This window comes from Erpetoichthys calabaricus, chromosome 2 (genome assembly GCF_900747795.2).
Source record: "Erpetoichthys calabaricus chromosome 2, fErpCal1.3, whole genome shotgun sequence".
Classification (NCBI taxonomy): domain Eukaryota; kingdom Metazoa; phylum Chordata; class Cladistia; order Polypteriformes; family Polypteridae; genus Erpetoichthys; species Erpetoichthys calabaricus.
In genome coordinates, this window is record NC_041395.2 from 107,949,334 (window position 1) to 107,955,584 (window position 6,251).

Genomic DNA, 6,251 nt, shown 5'->3' on the forward strand with positions numbered 1-6,251 from the left:
TCTTCATTCTAACCCTTTTCCTAATCAGTGACCAGTTTTCACTGCTAATTAACTTCTTTTCCCCTTAATTTTAATTGCCCTGTTTTTAAGGATTCAGTGCTGTGAATTATTTTCTCCATTAAATGACAGCCAAACAGAAATCAAATGTGAAACAAGTCAACAGTTGACCAGCTAAATTGGGGCTTCAAACTCCCAACTAATTTCACCCCAACCAGTTTCTTAATGAGAAGCCAATTCTTGCTGTTAATTAAACTCATTATTTAATTCTGTGGCTTGTTGCTGCTCACATTCTGACACAGCAGACATTTCCATAACTTTTAATTTTCTGTTTTTCCTAAGAACATTGTCAAAGTGTTTTGGGGACCTGAGAGATCAACCTTACTGAGGCCTTCACCTCTCTTTATTTTCAGATATTGTGTGATGGGCACAGGTGAGCTGGTCATGTGGCACTTTGTTTTGTGTCTCATTATTGTTTGGTAGCTAATTAAAGAAAAAGAGCGAACCAAGGGGCCTGAATCAAGTTAATTAAAATTAAGGCAAATGAAGTTAATTAGCAGTAAAAACTAATGAAGAAGATGGTTAGAATGAAAACCTGCAGCCACTACGGCACTCCAGGACTGGAGTTTGCCACCACTGGCTTAAAGTAAGGGTGATCAAAGTCCTGCTGCTCTGCAGTTGCAGCAGGTTTTTGTTCCAACCCAGTTGCTTAATTAGAAAACAATCCTTCCTAATAACAGATCTTATTTAATATCATGATCTATTAGTGTTTTAACTCACAGGTCATTCTTAAAAAGGAGATTTTTTTTTCCTTTCTAATGGTGTCATCCAAGTGATCTGAAGCTTTAAACAGACAAGTCATTTTCAGTTCTTAATTTTCTCTTCAGTTTCTTTTCGAGTACTTTATTAAACCAAATAGTGCATGACGAACACACACAGGTGTATATGGAGACACGCAAGATGGAAAACTGTTGGTCTCTTTGTCATTTCCATTTAATTGCTCATAAGGAGCAATAATGCTGCTCTTTAACACTAAAATAAGCAATTAAGGGTTCAAAATCTTGGCAAGATAACTGAAATGAAGCAGAGGAATGTCACTTAAGCAATAAGGGCTTCATCACCAATAAATTACTTCTTATGAAGCAACTGGGTTGGAACAAAAACCTGCCGTCACTGCGGCCCTCCAGGACAAATGTTGCTCACTCCTGATTTAAAGGGTCTGAATCTTAAATAGTAAAACAATTAAATTAAGTTAGTTAGCAGCAAAAACTGTTCACTAATTAAGAAAATGGTTAGAATGAAAACCTGTAGCCACTGTAGCAGTCCAGGATCGGAGTTGGGCCCATAGCCTAAGGAATCAAAACTAAAATGGAAAGCAATCAAAGAATAAATTTAAAGTAAATGCCAAACCAAGTGATGGTTATTGACCTTAGCCACACAAAAGAGCCTCTGTGTCCTTCACTATTCAAAGGAGTGGATGTAGAGGTGGTCTACTCCTACAAATACGTATGAGTCCACATCAATGCCATGGTGAAATGGTTTAATGACACTGAGGAACTATATAAGAAAGGGCAGAGTAGGCTCTTGTTTCTTAGAAGACTTTGTTCCTTTAATATGAGAAGTGATATCCTTCACATCTTCTACAACTCTGTGATGGCCAGTGTGATTTACTACGCTGTGGTTTGCTGGGCCAGTAATATCACTTCAAAAGAGGCTCACCAAATCGACAAGCTAATTAAAAGGGGCAGCACTCTGGGTCCCCTGAAGGCCATAGCAAAGGAGAGAGTTAAAACAAAACTGAGTGTCATTATAAACAATGCTGCACATCCTCTCCCTGACACACTAACACTGAGGACATATTCAGCCAAAATGTGTCAAGAAAAGCTACTGGGGTTCGTTTATACCAACAGCAATATGTCTGCATAATGCCTCACTGGGACTGGCACTGGGACTGCCAAGTTAGAAGATTTCTTTGTTTTTAGTTATTCTGGTATGTGTTCAGACTGTGTTAAGTGTGTGTGTGCGTATATATTTATCTATTTATGTATTTACTTAAAGAGCTTCTGTAAAAAGCCAAAATTTTCCCTGGGGACAAATAAGGATCTATCTATCTATCTATCTATCTATCTATCTATCTATCTATCTATCTATCTATCTATCTATCTATCTATCTATCTATCTATCTATCTATCTATCTATCTATCTATTCATACAATTTATTTTACCATACACTCATTCTGAGTCACATTATGGTATGTGTTAAAACCCACTCGATTTCTACATATTGCAACTTCAGCCTCCTCACCTTGGTATTTTTTCAGTTTTTTTATGAGTTTACCTAAATCATGACTAGCAACAGGCCTAAAGTTGCAATCAGCACACCTTCAAGGATTTGGAACTGTCAGGTACATCTCAGTTAAGCAGCAGATGATAAAAGGAACAAGGAAGAACCGATTATGGTAGACATGGGCTGCCTAAGTTTACAGGTTTGAAGCTGCTCTCTATTTTGCTCCATGGTGGTTCAATGGTTGCTCACAGCTCTTCTAGAAGCTTTATGTGGTTGTTCCTAGTGTAAAAATGTTTAGTTTTTACCTCCTTAGTGCAGTTTCCAAAGGAAAATACTAGACCACTGCCCTGGCTCCAAACCAAAATCTTAAGGGGCAAACTGAAACATTGGGGGGTGATATTCACCTATAATACAACAGGTCAGGTCAGGTTGAGGAGTATGCACTGGTACAGCATGTTGCCGCACCCACCACACAACAACACAACTCGGGATCCTGGTTGGCAACCCCCCAGGCAGACACGCGGTCCAGTCCCACCCTCCGAAAATGGCCATCTATCTGCCACAGCCAGGTGTTATATGGGCGTCCCCTTGGCCTGGTCCAGCCACTTGAGTCCTCAACAATGAGGATCTTACGAGCCAGATCACCCTCGGAGAATTGTGCCACATGGCCGTAATGCCGTAACTGATGCTCCCTCACAATGCAGGTAATGTGCCTCATTCAGGACTCTGTGAGCAACAGCTCATTCGATACAAAGTCAAACCAGCGGTACCCAAGGATTCCCCGAAGAGACAGTACCAAAGGAGTCCAGTCATCGACTCAGGTCACTGGATAGTGTCCATGTCTCACAACCATATAACAAGACTCTAAAGACTTGGACCTTCGTCCTTTTGTATAGATATCGGGAGCGCCATACACCCCTTTCCAGCGACCTCATGACCCCCCATGCTCTCCCAATCCGTGTACTTATAATACAACAACACTTATTTATATAGCACATTTTATACAAACAATGTAACTCAAAGTGCTTTACAAGATGACAAAAAGAAAGTTATATGATACAAAAAAGATTAGGCAATAATATTAAAGAATAAGTAACAAAAGAAAAAGGCAAGGTCAGATGGCCAGGAAAAAAAAAATCTTCATGGGTTCCAAGGCCAAAAGGGCCACCCAGCCCCTAATGGACAGCCTATTTAACGTAAATGGTCATAAATCAGTCGTCTTGGTTTTCAGGATTCACATGATAGTATTTGATGACGTTGGTCTAGTGGACAGCTGGTACCCCCACCTTTAATCCATCAACACAGGGAGGTGCATGGTGCCTTGATCAGGTAGTGGTGGCGCAGATTGCCACCTGAGCATATATACTGTAGTTTACAAGCATAACTTTATTTACAGTTCCAGTATTTTAGTCTCCCACACTCTCTCTATTGATCACACACACCTAGGATGAGGGAAAGAGAGAAGATGTATTTGCTTGAACAGCTTTTTCATGAATCTGCAGTGCTGTCTATTCCTCAACTCTCACACCTGACCATGCATCTTGTGGGAAGACCTAAACTTTCCATGTGAAGCATGCACCTTCTGTACATTCAGACTCATAATGTCCCCATATACAGTGCATCCGGAAAATATTCACAGCGCATCACATTTTCCACATTTTGTTATGTTACAGCCTTATTCCAAAATGGATTAAATTCATTTTTTTCCTCAGAATTCTACACTCAACACCCCATAATTACAACGTGAAAAAAGTTTACTTGAAGTTTTTGCAAATTTATTAAAAATAAAAAAATTGAGAAAGCACATGTACATAAGTATTCACAGCCTTTGCCATGAAACTCAAAATTGAGCTCAGGTGCATCTTGTTTCCCCTGATCATCCTTGAGATGTTTCTGCAGCTTCATTGGAGTCCACCTGTGGTAAATTCAGTTGATTGGACATGATTTGGAAAGGCACACACCTGTCTATATAAGGTCCCACAGTTGACAGTTCATGTCAGAGCACAAACCAAGCATGAAGTCAAAGGAATTGTCTGTAGACCTCCGAGACAGGATTGTCTCGAGGCACAAATCTGGGGAAGGTTACAGAAAAATTTCTGCTGCTTTGAAGGTCCCAATGAGCACAGTGGCCTCCATCATCCGTAAGTGGAAGAAGTTCAAAACCACCAGGACTCTTCCTAGAGCTGGCCGGCCATCTAAACTGAGCGATCGGGGGAGAAGGGCCTTAGTCAGGGAGGTGATCAAGAACCCGATGGTCACTCTGTCAGAGCTCCAGAGGTCCTCTGTGGAGAGAGGAGAACCTTCCAGAAGGACAACCATCTCTGCAGCAATCCACCAATCAGGCCTGTATGGTAGAGTGGCCAGACGGAAGCCACTCCTTAGTAAAAGGCACATGGCAGCCCACCTAGAGTTTTCCAAAAGGCACCTGAAGGACTCTCAGACCATGAGAAAGAAAATTCTCTGGTCTGATGAGACAAAGATTGAACTCTTTGGTGTGAATGCCAGGCATCACGTTTGGAGGAAACCTGGCACCATCCCTACAGTGAAGCATGGTGGTGAAGGCATCATGCTGTGGGGATGTTTTTCAGCGGCAGGAACTGGGAGACTAGTCAGGATAAAGTGAAAGATGACTGCAGCAATGTACAGAGACATCCTGGATGAAAACCTGCACCAGATCGCTCTTGACCTCAGACTGGGGCAACGGTTCATCTTTCAGCAGGACAACGACCCTAAGCACACAGCCAAGATATCAAAGGGGTGGCTTCAGGACAACTCTGTGAATGTCCTTGAGTGGCCCAGCCAAAGTTTGAATCCGATTGAACATCTCTGGAGAGATCTTAAAATGGCTGTGCACCGACGCTTCCCATCCAACCTGATGGAGCTTGAGAGGTGCTGCAAAGAGGAATGGGCGAAACTGGCCAAGGATAGGTGTGCCAAGCTTGTGGCATCATATTCAAAAAGACTTGAGGCTGTAATTGCTGCCAAAGGTGCATCGACAAAATACTGTATTGAGCAAAGGCTGTGAATACTTATGTACATGTGCTTTCTCAATTTTTTTTTTTTAATAAATTTGCAAAAATCTGAAGTAAACTTTTTTCACGTTGTCATTATGGGGTGTTGTGTGTAGAATTCTGAGGTAAAAATGAATTTAATCCATTTTGGAATAAGGCTGTAACATAACAAAAGGTGGAAAAAGTGATGCGCTGTGAATACTTTCCGGATGCACTGTAGCACACAGAGAGAAGGAGAATGTTACAGACACTTTTTCATACGGTGTATCAAATTACAAATATCTTTCACAAAAGAGCACTATTTTTTGCATGGAATGGGTTATGGGTAATGGGGGTCATAATGCTATAAAAGTTGCTGCACGTACCTGTACCCCACTTTGCTATAGGCATGAGTGCCAGCACAATGTCCTTGACCTGCTTTCTTCAGAAAATGTACAGGATGAACAAGAGAAAAATGGAAAAAAGTAAAGGAGATCTCTGAAGAAGAGAATGATAAAGAATAAAACCCATATCATAATGAGTCTGCTTAAAATAAGGAACTCTATGAAGACCTTCTAGCTGAAGAGAGACATTTTTTATGTAAAAACAAAGCAGAATGGTCCTCATTACCCCCTTGACAATCAGAGCAGGATGGCAGCACACAGTGTGATAAAGGTGACCCCAGGGCTGACTAGACTGGCCATTTCCAATGCCAAGTACATTGTCTCAATCTTCTACCTTTTCATTACACCATCCAATGAAAAAAAACATCCTGGAAATGACAAACTTGAAGGATCTCCTTGCAATAAACATCAGTGTAATGTTCATAATCATCAATGTCCTGCATAAGGGATCAAAGCAATGTTTACTCCTGTGGTTTCTTTAGAAATGTTAGTAATAATAAGAATAATCACAAAATCAAAACAACAGCAAAAAAACAAATTTCTGTGTTATGTAGTACCAATGAGCAATGTACA